The 18147-nt window shown below is 42.8% G+C and overlaps 45 pseudogenes; all 45 read right to left on the bottom strand.

The window, feature by feature from the left end:
* Window positions 1-875: 875 nt before the first annotated feature.
* Window positions 876-988, bottom strand: LOC128037614 (5S ribosomal RNA; annotated as a pseudogene).
* A 176-nt stretch (window positions 989-1164) lies between these two features.
* Window positions 1165-1279, bottom strand: LOC128037465 (5S ribosomal RNA; annotated as a pseudogene).
* Window positions 1280-1746: 467 nt separating this feature from the next.
* On the bottom strand, window positions 1747-1859 carry LOC128037587 (5S ribosomal RNA; annotated as a pseudogene).
* Window positions 1860-2037: 178 nt separating this feature from the next.
* On the bottom strand, window positions 2038-2151 carry LOC128037506 (5S ribosomal RNA; annotated as a pseudogene).
* Window positions 2152-2329: 178 nt separating this feature from the next.
* LOC128037505 (5S ribosomal RNA) lies at window positions 2330-2443 on the bottom strand (annotated as a pseudogene).
* A 178-nt stretch (window positions 2444-2621) lies between these two features.
* Window positions 2622-2735, bottom strand: LOC128037504 (5S ribosomal RNA; annotated as a pseudogene).
* Window positions 2736-2911: 176 nt separating this feature from the next.
* LOC128037503 (5S ribosomal RNA) lies at window positions 2912-3025 on the bottom strand (annotated as a pseudogene).
* A 466-nt stretch (window positions 3026-3491) lies between these two features.
* On the bottom strand, window positions 3492-3604 carry LOC128037640 (5S ribosomal RNA; annotated as a pseudogene).
* A 178-nt stretch (window positions 3605-3782) lies between these two features.
* Window positions 3783-3897, bottom strand: LOC128037454 (5S ribosomal RNA; annotated as a pseudogene).
* A 176-nt stretch (window positions 3898-4073) lies between these two features.
* LOC128037621 (5S ribosomal RNA) lies at window positions 4074-4187 on the bottom strand (annotated as a pseudogene).
* A 179-nt stretch (window positions 4188-4366) lies between these two features.
* LOC128037586 (5S ribosomal RNA) lies at window positions 4367-4479 on the bottom strand (annotated as a pseudogene).
* Window positions 4480-4657: 178 nt separating this feature from the next.
* Window positions 4658-4769, bottom strand: LOC128037671 (5S ribosomal RNA; annotated as a pseudogene).
* A 176-nt stretch (window positions 4770-4945) lies between these two features.
* LOC128037585 (5S ribosomal RNA) lies at window positions 4946-5058 on the bottom strand (annotated as a pseudogene).
* Window positions 5059-5234: 176 nt separating this feature from the next.
* On the bottom strand, window positions 5235-5346 carry LOC128037670 (5S ribosomal RNA; annotated as a pseudogene).
* A 178-nt stretch (window positions 5347-5524) lies between these two features.
* Window positions 5525-5636, bottom strand: LOC128037675 (5S ribosomal RNA; annotated as a pseudogene).
* A 177-nt stretch (window positions 5637-5813) lies between these two features.
* Window positions 5814-5926, bottom strand: LOC128037690 (5S ribosomal RNA; annotated as a pseudogene).
* A 177-nt stretch (window positions 5927-6103) lies between these two features.
* On the bottom strand, window positions 6104-6217 carry LOC128037502 (5S ribosomal RNA; annotated as a pseudogene).
* A 177-nt stretch (window positions 6218-6394) lies between these two features.
* LOC128037577 (5S ribosomal RNA) lies at window positions 6395-6509 on the bottom strand (annotated as a pseudogene).
* Window positions 6510-6975: 466 nt separating this feature from the next.
* LOC128037592 (5S ribosomal RNA) lies at window positions 6976-7088 on the bottom strand (annotated as a pseudogene).
* Window positions 7089-7264: 176 nt separating this feature from the next.
* On the bottom strand, window positions 7265-7379 carry LOC128037566 (5S ribosomal RNA; annotated as a pseudogene).
* Window positions 7380-7845: 466 nt separating this feature from the next.
* Window positions 7846-7959, bottom strand: LOC128037501 (5S ribosomal RNA; annotated as a pseudogene).
* A 466-nt stretch (window positions 7960-8425) lies between these two features.
* On the bottom strand, window positions 8426-8538 carry LOC128037584 (5S ribosomal RNA; annotated as a pseudogene).
* Window positions 8539-8716: 178 nt separating this feature from the next.
* Window positions 8717-8830, bottom strand: LOC128037607 (5S ribosomal RNA; annotated as a pseudogene).
* A 177-nt stretch (window positions 8831-9007) lies between these two features.
* Window positions 9008-9120, bottom strand: LOC128037441 (5S ribosomal RNA; annotated as a pseudogene).
* Window positions 9121-9586: 466 nt separating this feature from the next.
* LOC128037500 (5S ribosomal RNA) lies at window positions 9587-9700 on the bottom strand (annotated as a pseudogene).
* Window positions 9701-10167: 467 nt separating this feature from the next.
* On the bottom strand, window positions 10168-10281 carry LOC128037679 (5S ribosomal RNA; annotated as a pseudogene).
* Window positions 10282-10746: 465 nt separating this feature from the next.
* LOC128037669 (5S ribosomal RNA) lies at window positions 10747-10858 on the bottom strand (annotated as a pseudogene).
* Window positions 10859-11036: 178 nt separating this feature from the next.
* LOC128037499 (5S ribosomal RNA) lies at window positions 11037-11150 on the bottom strand (annotated as a pseudogene).
* Window positions 11151-11905: 755 nt separating this feature from the next.
* Window positions 11906-12018, bottom strand: LOC128037583 (5S ribosomal RNA; annotated as a pseudogene).
* A 178-nt stretch (window positions 12019-12196) lies between these two features.
* Window positions 12197-12310, bottom strand: LOC128037610 (5S ribosomal RNA; annotated as a pseudogene).
* A 176-nt stretch (window positions 12311-12486) lies between these two features.
* Window positions 12487-12599, bottom strand: LOC128037624 (5S ribosomal RNA; annotated as a pseudogene).
* Window positions 12600-13353: 754 nt separating this feature from the next.
* LOC128037497 (5S ribosomal RNA) lies at window positions 13354-13467 on the bottom strand (annotated as a pseudogene).
* A 178-nt stretch (window positions 13468-13645) lies between these two features.
* Window positions 13646-13758, bottom strand: LOC128037689 (5S ribosomal RNA; annotated as a pseudogene).
* A 176-nt stretch (window positions 13759-13934) lies between these two features.
* LOC128037496 (5S ribosomal RNA) lies at window positions 13935-14048 on the bottom strand (annotated as a pseudogene).
* A 177-nt stretch (window positions 14049-14225) lies between these two features.
* LOC128037495 (5S ribosomal RNA) lies at window positions 14226-14339 on the bottom strand (annotated as a pseudogene).
* Window positions 14340-14517: 178 nt separating this feature from the next.
* Window positions 14518-14631, bottom strand: LOC128037494 (5S ribosomal RNA; annotated as a pseudogene).
* Window positions 14632-14808: 177 nt separating this feature from the next.
* On the bottom strand, window positions 14809-14923 carry LOC128037443 (5S ribosomal RNA; annotated as a pseudogene).
* Window positions 14924-15101: 178 nt separating this feature from the next.
* On the bottom strand, window positions 15102-15215 carry LOC128037493 (5S ribosomal RNA; annotated as a pseudogene).
* A 178-nt stretch (window positions 15216-15393) lies between these two features.
* LOC128037492 (5S ribosomal RNA) lies at window positions 15394-15507 on the bottom strand (annotated as a pseudogene).
* Window positions 15508-15683: 176 nt separating this feature from the next.
* LOC128037447 (5S ribosomal RNA) lies at window positions 15684-15796 on the bottom strand (annotated as a pseudogene).
* A 468-nt stretch (window positions 15797-16264) lies between these two features.
* Window positions 16265-16378, bottom strand: LOC128037491 (5S ribosomal RNA; annotated as a pseudogene).
* Window positions 16379-16843: 465 nt separating this feature from the next.
* LOC128037490 (5S ribosomal RNA) lies at window positions 16844-16957 on the bottom strand (annotated as a pseudogene).
* Window positions 16958-17134: 177 nt separating this feature from the next.
* Window positions 17135-17248, bottom strand: LOC128037489 (5S ribosomal RNA; annotated as a pseudogene).
* A 468-nt stretch (window positions 17249-17716) lies between these two features.
* LOC128037668 (5S ribosomal RNA) lies at window positions 17717-17828 on the bottom strand (annotated as a pseudogene).
* Window positions 17829-18005: 177 nt separating this feature from the next.
* On the bottom strand, window positions 18006-18119 carry LOC128037488 (5S ribosomal RNA; annotated as a pseudogene).
* Between the last annotated feature and the right edge of the window lie 28 nt (window positions 18120-18147).

The following is an 18147-nucleotide window of genomic DNA, read 5'->3' as shown; positions in this document are numbered from 1 at the left end:
AATAAAATGGAGGTGCAACACGAGGACTTCCTGTGAGGTCACCCATCCTAGTACTACTCGCCAAGCACGCTTAATCATGAGTTCGATGGGATCCGGCATTAGTGCCGGTATGATCGCACCCGCCAACTCTTGCGCAATCTATTCATATAAAGGTCGCCTTTATCGCAGCTTGCGCCAAATTTAAATGCAAATTCGACCAAATATCGCTTCAAATTGTTTATTTCACAAAACGCAAATAACGAATGAGTTACACCACGCCGAGAAAATGCAACTAAAAAACATTATATGAAATAAAATGGAGGGTGCAACACGAGGACTTCCTGAGGTCACCCATCCTAGTACTACTCGCCAAGCACGCTTAATCATGAGTTCGATGGGATCCGCATTAGTGCCGGTATGATCGCACCCGCCAACTCTTGCGCAATCTATTCATATAAAGGTCGCCTTTATCGCAGCTTGCGCCGAATTTAAATGCAAATTCGACCAAATATCGCTTCAAATTGTTTATTTCACAAAACGCAAATAACGAATGAGTTACACCACGCCGAGAAAATGCAACTAAAAAAACATTATATGAAATAAAATGGAGGGTGCAACACGAGGACTTCCTGTGAGGTCACCCATCCTAGTACTACTCGCCAAGCACGCTTAATCATGAGTTCGATGGGATCCGGCATTAGTGCCGGTATGATCGCACCCGCCAACTCTTGCGCAATCTATTCATATAAAGGTCGCCTTTATCGCAGCTTGCGCCAATTTAAATGCAAATTCGACCAAATATCGCTTCAAATTGTTTATTTCACAAAACGCAAATAACGAATGAGTTACACCACGCCGAGAAAATGCAACTAAAAAACATTATATGAAATAAAATGGAGGTGCAACACGAGGACTTCCTGTGAGGTCACCCATCCTAGTACTACTCGCCAAGCACGCTTAATCATGGAGTTCGATGGGATCCGGCATTAGTGCCGGTATGATCGCACCCGCCAACTCTTGCGCAATCTATTCATATAAAGGTCGCCTTATCGCAGCTTGCGCCAAATTTAAATGCAAATTCACCAAATATCGCTTCAAATTGTTTATTTCACAAAACGCAAATAACGAATGAGTTACACCACGCCGAGAAAATGCAACTAAAAAACATTATATGAAATAAAATGGAGGGTGCAACACGAGGACTTCCTGTGAGGTCACCCATCCTAGTACTACTCTCGCCAAGCACGCTTAATCATGGAGTTCGATGGGATCCGGCATTAGTGCCGGTATGATCGCACCCGCCAACTCTTGCGCAATCTATTCATATAAAGGTCGCCTTTATCGCAGCTTGCGCCAAATTTAAATGCAAATTCACCAAATATCGCTTCAAATTGTTTATTTCACAAAACGCAAATAACGAATGAGTTACACCACGCCGAGAAAATGCAACTAAAAAACATTATATGAAATAAAATGGAGGGTGCAACACGAGGACTTCCTGTGAGGTCACCCATCCTAGTACTACTCGCCAAGCACGCTTAATCATGAGTTCGATGGGATCCGGCATTAGTGCCGGTATGATCGCACCCGCCAACTCTTGCGCAATCTATTCATATAAAGGTCGCCTTTATCGCAGCTTGCGCCAAATTTAAATGCAAATTCACCAAATATCGCTTCAAATTGTTTATTTCACAAAACGCAAATAACGAATGAGTTACACCACGCCGAGAAAATGCAACTAAAAAAACATTATATGAAATAAAATGGAGGGTGCAACACGAGGACTTCCTGTGAGGTCACCCATCCTAGTACTACTCTCGCCAAGCACGCTTAATCATGAGTTCGATGGGATCCGCATTAGTGCCGGTATGATCGCACCCGCCAACTCTTGCGCAATCTATTCATATAAAGGTCGCCTTTATCGCAGCTTGCGCCGAATTTAAATGCAAATTCGACCAAATATCGCTTCAAATTGTTTATTTCACAAAACGCAAATAACGAATGAGTTACACCACGCCGAGAAAATGCAACTAAAAAACATTATATGAAATAAAATGGAGGGTGCAACACGAGGACTTCCTGTGAGGTCACCCATCCTAGTACTACTCTCGCCAAGCACGCTTAATCATGAGTTCGATGGGATCCGGCATTAGTGCCGGTATGATCGCACCCGCCAACTCTTGCGCAATCTATTCATATAAAGGTCGCCTTTATCGCAGCTTGCGCCGAATTTAAATGCAAATTCACCAAATATCGCTTCAAATTGTTTATTTCACAAAACGCAAATAACGAATGAGTTACACCACGCCGAGAAAATGCAACTAAAAAAACATTATATGAAATAAAATGGAGGGTGCAACACGAGGACTTCCTGTGAGGTCACCCATCCTAGTACTACTCTCGCCAAGCACGCTTAATCATGAGTTCGATGGGATCCGGCATTAGTGCCGGTATGATCGCACCCGCCAACTCTTGCGCAATCTATTCATATAAAGGTCGCCTTTATCGCAGCTTGCGCCGAATTTAAATGCAAATTCACCAAATATCGCTTCAAATTGTTTATTTCACAAAACGCAAATAACGAATGAGTTACACCACGCCGAGAAAATGCAACTAAAAAAACATTATATGAAATAAAATGGAGGGTGCAACACGAGGACTTCCTGTGAGGTCACCCATCCTAGTACTACTCTCGCCAAGCACGCTTAATCATGAGTTCGATGGGATCCGGCATTAGTGCCGGTATGATCGCACCCGCCAACTCTTGCGCAATCTATTCATATAAAGGTCGCCTTTATCGCAGCTTGCGCCAATTTAAATGCAAATTCACCAAATATCGCTTCAAATTGTTTATTTCACAAAACGCAAATAACGAATGAGTTACACCACGCCGAGAAAATGCAACTAAAAAACATTATATGAAATAAAATGGAGGGTGCAACACGAGGACTTCCTGTGAGGTCACCCATCCTAGTACTACTCTCGCCAAGCACGCTTAATCATGAGTTCGATGGGATCCGGCATTAGTGCCGGTATGATCGCACCCGCCAACTCTTGCGCAATCTATTCATATAAAGGTCGCCTTATCGCAGCTTGCGCCAATTTAAATGCAAATTCGACCAAATATCGCTTCAAATTGTTTATTTCACAAAACGCAAATAACGAATGAGTTACACCACGCCGAGAAAATGCAACTAAAAAAACATTATATGAAATAAAATGGAGGGTGCAACACGAGGACTTCCTGTGAGGTCACCCATCCTAGTACTACTCGCCAAGCACGCTTAATCATGAGTTCGATGGGATCCGGCATTAGTGCCGGTATGATCGCACCCGCCAACTCTTGCGCAATCTATTCATATAAAGGTCGCCTTTATCGCAGCTTGCGCCAATTTAAATGCAAATTCACCAAATATCGCTTCAAATTGTTTATTTCACAAAACGCAAATAACGAATGAGTTACACCACGCCGAGAAAATGCAACTAAAAAAACATTATATGAAATAAAATGGAGGGTGCAACACGAGGACTTCCTGTGAGGTCACCCATCCTAGTACTACTCTCCCAAGCACGCTTAATCATGAGTTCGATGGGATCCGGCATTAGTGCCGGTATGATCGCACCCGCCAACTCTTGCGCAATCTATTCATATAAAGGTCGCCTTTATCGCAGCTTGCGCCAAATTTAAATGCAAATTCGACCAAATATCGCTTCAAATTGTTTATTTCACAAAACGCAAATAACGAATGAGTTACACCACGCCGAGAAAATGCAACTAAAAAACATTATATGAAATAAAATGGAGGGTGCAACACGAGGACTTCCTGTGAGGTCACCCATCCTAGTACTACTCTCGCCAAGCACGCTTAATCATGGAGTTCGATGGGATCCGGCATTAGTGCCGGTATGATCGCACCCGCCAACTCTTGCGCAATCTATTCATATAAAGGTCGCCTTATCGCAGCTTGCGCCAAATTTAAATGCAAATTCACCAAATATCGCTTCAAATTGTTTATTTCACAAAACGCAAATAACGAATGAGTTACACCACGCCGAGAAAATGCAACTAAAAAACATTATATGAAATAAAATGGAGGGTGCAACACGAGGACTTCCTGTGAGGTCACCCATCCTAGTACTACTCTCGCCAAGCACGCTTAATCATGGAGTTCGATGGGATCCGCATTAGTGCCGGTATGATCGCACCCGCCAACTCTTGCGCAATCTATTCATATAAAGGTCGCCTTTATCGCAGCTTGCGCCGAATTTAAATGCAAATTCGACCAAATATCGCTTCAAATTGTTTATTTCACAAAACGCAAATAACGAATGAGTTACACCACGCCGAGAAAATGCAACTAAAAAAACATTATATGAAATAAAATGGAGGGTGCAACACGAGGACTTCCTGTGAGGTCACCCATCCTAGTACTACTCTCGCCAAGCACGCTTAATCATGAGTTCGATGGGATCCGCATTAGTGCCGGTATGATCGCACCCGCCAACTCTTGCGCAATCTATTCATATAAAGGTCGCCTTTATCGCAGCTTGCGCCAAATTTAAATGCAAATTCGACCAAATATCGCTTCAAATTGTTTATTTCACAAAACGCAAATAACGAATGAGTTACACCACGCCGAGAAAATGCAACTAAAAAACATTATATGAAATAAAATGGAGGGTGCAACACGAGGACTTCCTGAGGTCACCCATCCTAGTACTACTCTCGCCAAGCACGCTTAATCATGAGTTCGATGGGATCCGGCATTAGTGCCGGTATGATCGCACCCGCCAACTCTTGCGCAATCTATTCATATAAAGGTCGCCTTTATCGCAGCTTGCGCCAATTTAAATGCAAATTCACCAAATATCGCTTCAAATTGTTTATTTCACAAAACGCAAATAACGAATGAGTTACACCACGCCGAGAAAATGCAACTAAAAAACATTATATGAAATAAAATGGAGGGTGCAACACGAGGACTTCCTGTGAGGTCACCCATCCTAGTACTACTCTCGCCAAGCACGCTTAATCATGAGTTCGATGGGATCCGCATTAGTGCCGGTATGATCGCACCCGCCAACTCTTGCGCAATCTATTCATATAAAGGTCGCCTTTATCGCAGCTTGCGCCAATTTAAATGCAAATTCACCAAATATCGCTTCAAATTGTTTATTTCACAAAACGCAAATAACGAATGAGTTACACCACGCCGAGAAAATGCAACTAAAAAACATTATATGAAATAAAATGGAGGGTGCAACACGAGGACTTCCTGAGGTCACCCATCCTAGTACTACTCTCGCCAAGCACGCTTAATCATGAGTTCGATGGGATCCGGCATTAGTGCCGGTATGATCGCACCCGCCAACTCTTGCGCAATCTATTCATATAAAGGTCGCCTTTATCGCAGCTTGCGCCGAATTTAAATGCAAATTCACCAAATATCGCTTCAAATTGTTTATTTCACAAAACGCAAATAACGAATGAGTTACACCACGCCGAGAAAATGCAACTAAAAAAACATTATATGAAATAAAATGGAGGGTGCAACACGAGGACTTCCTGTGAGGTCACCCATCCTAGTACTACTCGCCCAAGCACGCTTAATCATGAGTTCGATGGGATCCGCATTAGTGCCGGTATGATCGCACTGCCAACTCTTGCGCAATCTATTCATATAAAGGTCGCCTTTATCGCAGCTTGCGCCAAATTTAAATGCAAATTCGACCAAATATCGCTTCAAATTGTTTATTTCACAAAACGCAAATAACGAATGAGTTACACCACGCCGAGAAAATGCAACTAAAAAACATTATATGAAATAAAATGGAGGGTGCAACACGAGGACTTCCTGTGAGGTCACCCATCCTAGTACTACTCGCCCAAGCACGCTTAATCATGAGTTCGATGGGATCCGGCATTAGTGCCGGTATGATCGCACCCGCCAACTCTTGCGCAATCTATTCATATAAAGGTCGCCTTTATCGCAGCTTGCGCCAATTTAAATGCAAATTCACCAAATATCGCTTCAAATTGTTTATTTCACAAAACGCAAATAACGAATGAGTTACACCACGCCGAGAAAATGCAACTAAAAAAACATTATATGAAATAAAATGGAGGGTGCAACACGAGGACTTCCTGTGAGGTCACCCATCCTAGTACTACTCTCGCCAAGCACGCTTAATCATGAGTTCGATGGGATCCGGCATTAGTGCCGGTATGATCGCACCCGCCAACTCTTGCGCAATCTATTCATATAAAGGTCGCCTTTATCGCAGCTTGCGCCGAATTTAAATGCAAATTCGACCAAATATCGCTTCAAATTGTTTATTTCACAAAACGCAAATAACGAATGAGTTACACCACGCCGAGAAAATGCAACTAAAAAACATTATATGAAATAAAATGGAGGTGCAACACGAGGACTTCCTGTGAGGTCACCCATCCTAGTACTACTCTCGCCAAGCACGCTTAATCATGGAGTTCGATGGGATCCGGCATTAGTGCCGGTATGATCGCACCCGCCAACTCTTGCGCAATCTATTCATATAAAGGTCGCCTTTATCGCAGCTTGCGCCAAATTTAAATGCAAATTCACCAAATATCGCTTCAAATTGTTTATTTCACAAAACGCAAATAACGAATGAGTTACACCACGCCGAGAAAATGCAACTAAAAAACATTATATGAAATAAAATGGAGGTGCAACACGAGGACTTCCTGTGAGGTCACCCATCCTAGTACTACTCGCCAAGCACGCTTAATCATGAGTTCGATGGGATCCGGCATTAGTGCCGGTATGATCGCACCCGCCAACTCTTGCGCAATCTATTCATATAAAGGTCGCCTTTATCGCAGCTTGCGCCAAATTTAAATGCAAATTCGACCAAATATCGCTTCAAATTGTTTATTTCACAAAACGCAAATAACGAATGAGTTACACCACGCCGAGAAAATGCAACTAAAAAACATTATATGAAATAAAATGGAGGGTGCAACACGAGGACTTCCTGCGAGGTCACCCATCCTAGTACTACTCTCGCCAAGCACGCTTAATCATGAGTTCGATGGGATCCGCATTAGTGCCGGTATGATCGCACCCGCCAACTCTTGCGCAATCTATTCATATAAAGGTCGCCTTTATCGCAGCTTGCGCCAATTTAAATGCAAATTCGACCAAATATCGCTTCAAATTGTTTATTTCACAAAACGCAAATAACGAATGAGTTACACCACGCCGAGAAAATGCAACTAAAAAACATTATATGAAATAAAATGGAGGTGCAACACGAGGACTTCCTGTGAGGTCACCCATCCTAGTACTACTCTCGCCAAGCACGCTTAATCATGGAGTTCGATGGGATCCGGCATTAGTGCCGGTATGATCGCACCCGCCAACTCTTGCGCAATCTATTCATATAAAGGTCGCCTTTATCGCAGCTTGCGCCAATTTAAATGCAAATTCACCAAATATCGCTTCAAATTGTTTATTTCACAAAACGCAAATAACGAATGAGTTACACCACGCCGAGAAAATGCAACTAAAAAAACATTATATGAAATAAAATGGAGGGTGCAACACGAGGACTTCCTGTGAGGTCACCCATCCTAGTACTACTCTCCCAAGCACGCTTAATCATGAGTTCGATGGGATCCGGCATTAGTGCGGTATGATCGCACCCGCCAACTCTTGCGCAATCTATTCATATAAAGGTCGCCTTATCGCAGCTTGCGCCGAATTTAAATGCAAATTCACCAAATATCGCTTCAAATTGTTTATTTCACAAAACGCAAATAACGAATGAGTTACACCACGCCGAGAAAATGCAACTAAAAAAACATTATATGAAATAAAATGGAGGGTGCAACACGAGGACTTCCTGTGAGGTCACCCATCCTAGTACTACTCTCGCCAAGCACGCTTAATCATGAGTTCGATGGGATCCGGCATTAGTGCCGGTATGATCGCACCCGCCAACTCTTGCGCAATCTATTCATATAAAGGTCGCCTTTATCGCAGCTTGCGCCAATTTAAATGCAAATTCGACCAAATATCGCTTCAAATTGTTTATTTCACAAAACGCAAATAACGAATGAGTTACACCACGCCGAGAAAATGCAACTAAAAAACATTATATGAAATAAAATGGAGGGTGCAACACGAGGACTTCCTGTGAGGTCACCCATCCTAGTACTACTCGCCAAGCACGCTTAATCATGAGTTCGATGGGATCCGGCATTAGTGCCGGTATGATCGCACCCGCCAACTCTTGCGCAATCTATTCATATAAAGGTCGCCTTTATCGCAGCTTGCGCCAATTTAAATGCAAATTCGACCAAATATCGCTTCAAATTGTTTATTTCACAAAACGCAAATAACGAATGAGTTACACCACGCCGAGAAAATGCAACTAAAAAACATTATATGAAATAAAATGGAGGGTGCAACACGAGGACTTCCTGTGAGGTCACCCATCCTAGTACTACTCTCGCCAAGCACGCTTAATCATGAGTTCGATGGGATCCGCATTAGTGCCGGTATGATCGCACCCGCCAACTCTTGCGCAATCTATTCATATAAAGGTCGCCTTTATCGCAGCTTGCGCCGAATTTAAATGCAAATTCGACCAAATATCGCTTCAAATTGTTTATTTCACAAAACGCAAATAACGAATGAGTTACACCACGCCGAGAAAATGCAACTAAAAAACATTATATGAAATAAAATGGGAGGTGCAACACGAGGACTTCCTGTGAGGTCACCCATCCTAGTACTACTCTCGCCAAGCACGCTTAATCATGAGTTCGATGGGATCCGGCATTAGTGCCGGTATGATCGCACCCGCCAACTCTTGCGCAATCTATTCATATAAAGGTCGCCTTTATCGCAGCTTGCGCCAATTTAAATGCAAATTCACCAAATATCGCTTCAAATTGTTTATTTCACAAAACGCAAATAACGAATGAGTTACACCACGCCGAGAAAATGCAACTAAAAAAACATTATATGAAATAAAATGGAGGGTGCAACACGAGGACTTCCTGAGGTCACCCATCCTAGTACTACTCTCGCCAAGCACGCTTAATCATGGAGTTCGATGGGATCCGGCATTAGTGCCGGTATGATCGCACCCGCCAACTCTTGCGCAATCTATTCATATAAAGGTCGCCTTTATCGCAGCTTGCGCCGAATTTAAATGCAAATTCGACCAAATATCGCTTCAAATTGTTTATTTCACAAAACGCAAATAACGAATGAGTTACACCACGCCGAGAAAATGCAACTAAAAAACATTATATGAAATAAAATGGAGGGTGCAACACGAGGACTTCCTGAGGTCACCCATCCTAGTACTACTCTCGCCAAGCACGCTTAATCATGAGTTCGATGGGATCCGCATTAGTGCCGGTATGATCGCACCCGCCAACTCTTGCGCAATCTATTCATATAAAGGTCGCCTTTATCGCAGCTTGCGCCGAATTTAAATGCAAATTCACCAAATATCGCTTCAAATTGTTTATTTCACAAAACGCAAATAACGAATGAGTTACACCACGCCGAGAAAATGCAACTAAAAAACATTATATGAAATAAAATGGAGGGTGCAACACGAGGACTTCCTGTGAGGTCACCCATCCTAGTACTACTCTCGCCAAGCACGCTTAATCATGAGTTCGATGGGATCCGGCATTAGTGCCGGTATGATCGCACCCGCCAACTCTTGCGCAATCTATTCATATAAAGGTCGCCTTTATCGCAGCTTGCGCCAATTTAAATGCAAATTCACCAAATATCGCTTCAAATTGTTTATTTCACAAAACGCAAATAACGAATGAGTTACACCACGCCGAGAAAATGCAACTAAAAAAACATTATATGAAATAAAATGGAGGGTGCAACACGAGGACTTCCTGTGAGGTCACCCATCCTAGTACTACTCGCCAAGCACGCTTAATCATGAGTTCGATGGGATCCGGCATTAGTGCCGGTATGATCGCACCCGCCAACTCTTGCGCAATCTATTCATATAAAGGTCGCCTTTATCGCAGCTTGCGCCAATTTAAATGCAAATTCGACCAAATATCGCTTCAAATTGTTTATTTCACAAAACGCAAATAACGAATGAGTTACACCACGCCGAGAAAATGCAACTAAAAAAACATTATATGAAATAAAATGGAGGGTGCAACACGAGGACTTCCTGTGAGGTCACCCATCCTAGTACTACTCTCGCCAAGCACGCTTAATCATGGAGTTCGATGGGATCCGGCATTAGTGCGGTATGATCGCACCCGCCAACTCTTGCGCAATCTATTCATATAAAGGTCGCCTTTATCGCAGCTTGCGCCAATTTAAATGCAAATTCGACCAAATATCGCTTCAAATTGTTTATTTCACAAAACGCAAATAACGAATGAGTTACACCACGCCGAGAAAATGCAACTAAAAAACATTATATGAAATAAAATGGAGGTGCAACACGAGGACTTCCTGTGAGGTCACCCATCCTAGTACTACTCGCCAAGCACGCTTAATCATGAGTTCGATGGGATCCGGCATTAGTGCCGGTATGATCGCACTCGCCAACTCTTGCGCAATCTATTCATATAAAGGTCGCCTTTATCGCAGCTTGCGCCAATTTAAATGCAAATTCGACCAAATATCGCTTCAAATTGTTTATTTCACAAAACGCAAATAACGAATGAGTTACACCACGCCGAGAAAATGCAACTAAAAAACATTATATGAAATAAAATGGAGGGTGCAACACGAGGACTTCCTGAGGTCACCCATCCTAGTACTACTCTCGCCAAGCACGCTTAATCATGAGTTCGATGGGATCCGGCATTAGTGCCGGTATGATCGCACCCGCCAACTCTTGCGCAATCTATTCATATAAAGGTCGCCTTTATCGCAGCTTGCGCCGAATTTAAATGCAAATTCACCAAATATCGCTTCAAATTGTTTATTTCACAAAACGCAAATAACGAATGAGTTACACCACGCCGAGAAAATGCAACTAAAAAAACATTATATGAAATAAAATGGAGGGTGCAACACGAGGACTTCCTGTGAGGTCACCCATCCTAGTACTACTCTCGCCAAGCACGCTTAATCATGAGTTCGATGGGATCCGGCATTAGTGCCGGTATGATCGCACCCGCCAACTCTTGCGCAATCTATTCATATAAAGGTCGCCTTTATCGCAGCTTGCGCCAAATTTAAATGCAAATTCGACCAAATATCGCTTCAAATTGTTTATTTCACAAAACGCAAATAACGAATGAGTTACACCACGCCGAGAAAATGCAACTAAAAAAACATTATATGAAATAAAATGGAGGGTGCAACACGAGGACTTCCTGTGAGGTCACCCATCCTAGTACTACTCGCCAAGCACGCTTAATCATGAGTTCGATGGGATCCGCATTAGTGCCGGTATGATCGCACCCGCCAACTCTTGCGCAATCTATTCATATAAAGGTCGCCTTTATCGCAGCTTGCGCCAATTTAAATGCAAATTCGACCAAATATCGCTTCAAATTGTTTATTTCACAAAACGCAAATAACGAATGAGTTACACCACGCCGAGAAAATGCAACTAAAAAACATTATATGAAATAAAATGGAGGTGCAACACGAGGACTTCCTGTGAGGTCACCCATCCTAGTACTACTCGCCAAGCACGCTTAATCATGAGTTCGATGGGATCCGGCATTAGTGCCGGTATGATCGCACCCGCCAACTCTTGCGCAATCTATTCATATAAAGGTCGCCTTTATCGCAGCTTGCGCCAATTTAAATGCAAATTCACCAAATATCGCTTCAAATTGTTTATTTCACAAAACGCAAATAACGAATGAGTTACACCACGCCGAGAAAATGCAACTAAAAAAACATTATATGAAATAAAATGGAGGGTGCAACACGAGGACTTCCTGTGAGGTCACCCATCCTAGTACTACTCTCGCCAAGCACGCTTAATCATGAGTTCGATGGGATCCGCATTAGTGCCGGTATGATCGCACCCGCCAACTCTTGCGCAATCTATTCATATAAAGGTCGCCTTTATCGCAGCTTGCGCCAAATTTAAATGCAAATTCGACCAAATATCGCTTCAAATTGTTTATTTCACAAAACGCAAATAACGAATGAGTTACACCACGCCGAGAAAATGCAACTAAAAAACATTATATGAAATAAAATGGAGGGTGCAACACGAGGACTTCCTGTGAGGTCACCCATCCTAGTACTACTCTCGCCAAGCACGCTTAATCATGGAGTTCGATGGGATCCGCATTAGTGCCGGTATGATCGCACCCGCCAACTCTTGCGCAATCTATTCATATAAAGGTCGCCTTTATCGCAGCTTGCGCCAATTTAAATGCAAATTCGACCAAATATCGCTTCAAATTGTTTATTTCACAAAACGCAAATAACGAATGAGTTACACCACGCCGAGAAAATGCAACTAAAAAACATTATATGAAATAAAATGGAGGTGCAACACGAGGACTTCCTGTGAGGTCACCCATCCTAGTACTACTCTCGCCAAGCACGCTTAATCATGAGTTCGATGGGATCCGCATTAGTGCCGGTATGATCGCACCCGCCAACTCTTGCGCAATCTATTCATATAAAGGTCGCCTTTATCGCAGCTTGCGCCGAATTTAAATGCAAATTCACCAAATATCGCTTCAAATTGTTTATTTCACAAAACGCAAATAACGAATGAGTTACACCACGCCGAGAAAATGCAACTAAAAAACATTATATGAAATAAAATGGAGGGTGCAACACGAGGACTTCCTGAGGTCACCCATCCTAGTACTACTCGCCAAGCACGCTTAATCATGAGTTCGATGGGATCCGGCATTAGTGCCGGTATGATCGCACCCGCCAACTCTTGCGCAATCTATTCATATAAAGGTCGCCTTTATCGCAGCTTGCGCCAAATTTAAATGCAAATTCACCAAATATCGCTTCAAATTGTTTATTTCACAAAACGCAAATAACGAATGAGTTACACCACGCCGAGAAAATGCAACTAAAAAAACATTATATGAAATAAAATGGAGGGTGCAACACGAGGACTTCCTGTGAGGTCACCCATCCTAGTACTACTCGCCAAGCACGCTTAATCATGAGTTCGATGGGATCCGGCATTAGTGCCGGTATGATCGCACCCGCCAACTCTTGCGCAATCTATTCATATAAAGGTCGCCTTTATCGCAGCTTGCGCCAATTTAAATGCAAATTCACCAAATATCGCTTCAAATTGTTTATTTCACAAAACGCAAATAACGAATGAGTTACACCACGCCGAGAAAATGCAACTAAAAAAACATTATATGAAATAAAATGGAGGGTGCAACACGAGGACTTCCTGTGAGGTCACCCATCCTAGTACTACTCTCGCCAAGCACGCTTAATCATGAGTTCGATGGGATCCGGCATTAGTGCCGGTATGATCGCACCCGCCAACTCTTGCGCAATCTATTCATATAAAGGTCGCCTTTATCGCAGCTTGCGCCAATTTAAATGCAAATTCGACCAAATATCGCTTCAAATTGTTTATTTCACAAAACGCAAATAACGAATGAGTTACACCACGCCGAGAAAATGCAACTAAAAAAACATTATATGAAATAAAATGGAGGGTGCAACACGAGGACTTCCTGTGAGGTCACCCATCCTAGTACTACTCGCCCAAGCACGCTTAATCATGAGTTCGATGGGATCCGGCATTAGTGCCGGTATGATCGCACCCGCCAACTCTTGCGCAATCTATTCATATAAAGGTCGCCTTTATCGCAGCTTGCGCCAATTTAAATGCAAATTGACCAAATATCGCTTCAAATTGTTTATTTCACAAAACGCAAATAACGAATGAGTTACACCACGCCGAGAAAATGCAACTAAAAAACATTATATGAAATAAAATGGAGGGTGCAACACGAGGACTTCCTGTGAGGTCACCCATCCTAGTACTACTCTCGCCAAGCACGCTTAATCATGAGTTCGATGGGATCCGGCATTAGTGCCGGTATGATCGCACCCGCCAACTCTTGCGCAATCTATTCATATAAAGGTCGCCTTTATCGCAGCTTGCGCCAATTTAAATGCAAATTCACCAAATATCGCTTCAAATTGTTTATTTCACAAAACGCAAATAACGAATGAGTTACACCACGCCGAGAAAATGCAACTAAAAAAACATTATATGAAATAAAATGGAGGGTGCAACACGAGGACTTCCTGTGAGGTCACCCATCCTAGTACTACTCTCGCCAAGCACGCTTAATCATGAGTTCGATGGGATCCGGCATTAGTGCCGGTATGATCGCACCCGCCAACTCTTGCGCAATCTATTCATATAAAGGTCGCCTTTATCGCAGCTTGCGCCAAATTTAAATGCAAATTCGACCAAATATCGCTTCAAATTGTTTATTTCACAAAACGCAAATAACGAATGAGTTACACCACGCCGAGAAAATGCAACTAAAAAACATTATATGAAATAAAATGGAGGGTGCAACACGAGGACTTCCTGTGAGGTCACCCATCCTAGTACTACTCTCGCCAAGCACGCTTAATCATGAGTTCGATGGGATCCGGCATTAGTGCCGGTATGATCGCACCCGCCAACTCTTGCGCAATCTATTCATATAAAGGTCGCCTTTATCGCAGCTTGCGCCAATTTAAATGCAAATTCGACCAAATATCGCTTCAAATTGTTTATTTCACAAAACGCAAATAACGAATGAGTTACACCACGCCGAGAAAATGCAACTAAAAAACATTATATGAAATAAAATGGAGGGTGCAACACGAGGACTTCCTGTGAGGTCACCCATCCTAGTACTACTCTCGCCAAGCACGCTTAATCATGGAGTTCGATGGGATCCGGCATTAGTGCCGGTATGATCGCACCCGCCAACTCTTGCGCAATCTATTCATATAAAGGTCGCCTTTATCGCAGCTTGCGCCAATTTAAATGCAAATTCGACCAAATATCGCTTCAAATTGTTTATTTCACAAAACGCAAATAACGAATGAGTTACACCACGCCGAGAAAATGCAACTAAAAAAACATTATATGAAATAAAATGGAGGGTGCAACACGAGGACTTCCTGTGAGGTCACCCATCCTAGTACTACTCTCGCCAAGCACGCTTAATCATGAGTTCGATGGGATCCGGCATTAGTGCCGGTATGATCGCACCCGCCAACTCTTGCGCAATCTATTCATATAAAGGTCGCCTTTATCGCAGCTTGCGCCAAATTTAAATGCAAATTCGACCAAATATCGCTTCAAATTGTTTATTTCACAAAACGCAAATAACGAATGAGTTACACCACGCCGAGAAAATGCAACTAAAAAACATTATATGAAATAAAATGGAGGGTGCAACACGAGGACTTCCTGTGAGGTCACCCATCCTAGTACTACTCTCGCCAAGCACGCTTAATCATGAGTTCGATGGGATCCGGCATTAGTGCCGGTATGATCGCACCCGCCAACTCTTGCGCAATCTATTCATATAAAGGTCGCCTTTATCGCAGCTTGCGCCAATTTAAATGCAAATTCGACCAAATATCGCTTCAAATTGTTTATTTCACAAAACGCAAATAACGAATGAGTTACACCACGCCGAGAAAATGCAACTAAAAAACATTATATGAAATAAAATGGAGGTGCAACACGAGGACTTCCTGTGAGGTCACCCATCCTAGTACTACTCGCCCAAGCACGCTTAATCATGAGTTCGATGGGATCCGGCATTAGTGCCGGTATGATCGCACCCGCCAACTCTTGCGCAATCTATTCATATAAAGGTCGCCTTTATCGCAGCTTGCGCCGAATTTAAATGCAAATTCACCAAATATCGCTTCAAATTGTTTATTTCACAAAACGCAAATAACGAATGAGTTACACCACGCCGAGAAAATGCAACTAAAAAAACATTATATGAAATAAAATGGAGGGTGCAACACGAGGACTTCCTGTGAGGTCACCCATCCTAGTACTACTCGCCAAGCACGCTTAATCATGAGTTCGATGGGATCCGCATTAGTGCCGGTATGATCGCACCCGCCAACTCTTGCGCAATCTATTCATATAAAGGTCGCCTTTATCGCAGCTTGCGCCGAATTTAAATGCAAATTCGACCAAATATCGCTTCAAATTGTTTATTTCACAAAACGCAAATAACGAATGAGTTACACCACGCCGAGAAAATGCAACTAAAAAAACATTATATGAAATAAAATGGAGGGTGCAACACGAGGACTTCCTGTGAGGTCACCCATCCTAGTACTACTCTCGCCAAGCACGCTTAATCATGAGTTCGATGGGATCCGGCATTAGTGCCGGTATGATCGCACCCGCCAACTCTTGCGCAATCTATTCATATAAAGGTCGCCTTTATCGCAGCTTGCGCCAATTTAAATGCAAATTCACCAAATATCGCTTCAAATTGTTTATTTCACAAAACGCAAATAACGAATGAGTTACACCACGCCGAGAAAATGCAACTAAAAAACATTATATGAAATAAAATGGAGGGTGCAACACGAGGACTTCCTGTGAGGTCACCCATCCTAGTACTACTCGCCAAGCACGCTTAATCATGAGTTCGATGGGATCCGCATTAGTGCCGGTATGATCGCACCCGCCAACTCTTGCGCAATCTATTCATATAAAGGTCGCCTTTATCGCAGCTTGCGCCAATTTAAATGCAAATTCACCAAATATCGCTTCAAATTGTTTATTTCACAAAACGCAAATAACGAATGAGTTACACCACGCCGAGAAAATGCAACTAAAAAAACATTATATGAAATAAAATGGGAGGGTGCAACACGAGGACTTCCTGTGAGGTCACCCATCCTAGTACTACTCTCGCCAAGCACGCTTAATCATGAGTTCGATGGGATCCGGCATTAGTGCCGGTATGATCGCACCCGCCAACTCTTGCGCAATCTATTCATATAAAGGTCGCCTTTATCGCAGCTTGCGCCAATTTAAATGCAAATTCGACCAAATATCGCTTCAAATTGTTTATTTCACAAAACGCAAATAACGAATGAGTTACACCACGCCGAGAAAATGCAACTAAAAAACATTATATGAAATAAAATGGAGGGTGCAACACGAGGACTTCCTGTGAGGTCACCCATCCTAGTACTACTCTCGCCAAGCACGCTTAATCATGAGTTCGATGGGATCCGGCATTAGTGCCGGTATGATCGCACCCGCCAACTCTTGCGCAATCTATTCATATAAAGGTCGCCTTTATCGCAGCTTGCGCCAAATTTAAATGCAAATTCACCAAATATCGCTTCAAATTGTTTATTTCACAAAACGCAAATAACGAATGAGTTACACCACGCCGAGAAAATGCAACTAAAAAACATTATATGAAATAAAATGGAGGGTGCAACACGAGGACTTCCTGTGAGGTCACCCATCCTAGTACTACTCGCCAAGCACGCTTAATCATGAGAGTTCGATGGGATCCGGCATTAGTGCCGGTATGATCGCACCCGCCAACTCTTGCGCAATCTATTCATATAAAGGTCGCCTTTATCGCAGCTTGCGCCAATTTAAATGCAAATTCGACCAAATATCGCTTCAAATTGTTTATTTCACAAAACGCAAATAACGAATGAGTTACACCACGCCGAGAAAATGCAACTAAAAAACATTATATGAAATAAAATGGAGGGTGCAACACGAGGACTTCCTGAGGTCACCCATCCTAGTACTACTCTCGCCAAGCACGCTTAATCATGAGTTCGATGGGATCCGGCATTAGTGCCGGTATGATCGCACCCGCCAACTCTTGCGCAATCTATTCATATAAAGGTCGCCTTTATCGCAGCTTGCGCCAATTTAAATGCAAATTCGACCAAATATCGCTTCAAATTGTTTATTTCACAAAACGCAAATAACGAATGAGTTACACCACGCCGAGAAAATGCAACTAAAAAACATTATATGAAATAAAATGGAGGGTGCAACACGAGGACTTCCTGTGAGGTCACCCATCCTAGTACTACTCTCGCCAAGCACGCTTAATCATGAGTTCGATGGGATCCGGCATTAGTGCCGGTATGATCGCACCCGCCAACTCTTGCGCAATCTATTCATATA

The sequence above is a fragment of the Gossypium raimondii genome, unplaced genomic scaffold, assembly GCF_025698545.1.
Source record: "Gossypium raimondii isolate GPD5lz unplaced genomic scaffold, ASM2569854v1 Contig00262, whole genome shotgun sequence".
Classification (NCBI taxonomy): Eukaryota; Viridiplantae; Streptophyta; class Magnoliopsida; order Malvales; family Malvaceae; genus Gossypium; species Gossypium raimondii.
Note: the sequence above shows the minus strand (reverse complement) of the source record. Positions and strands in the feature narration are given on the sequence as shown.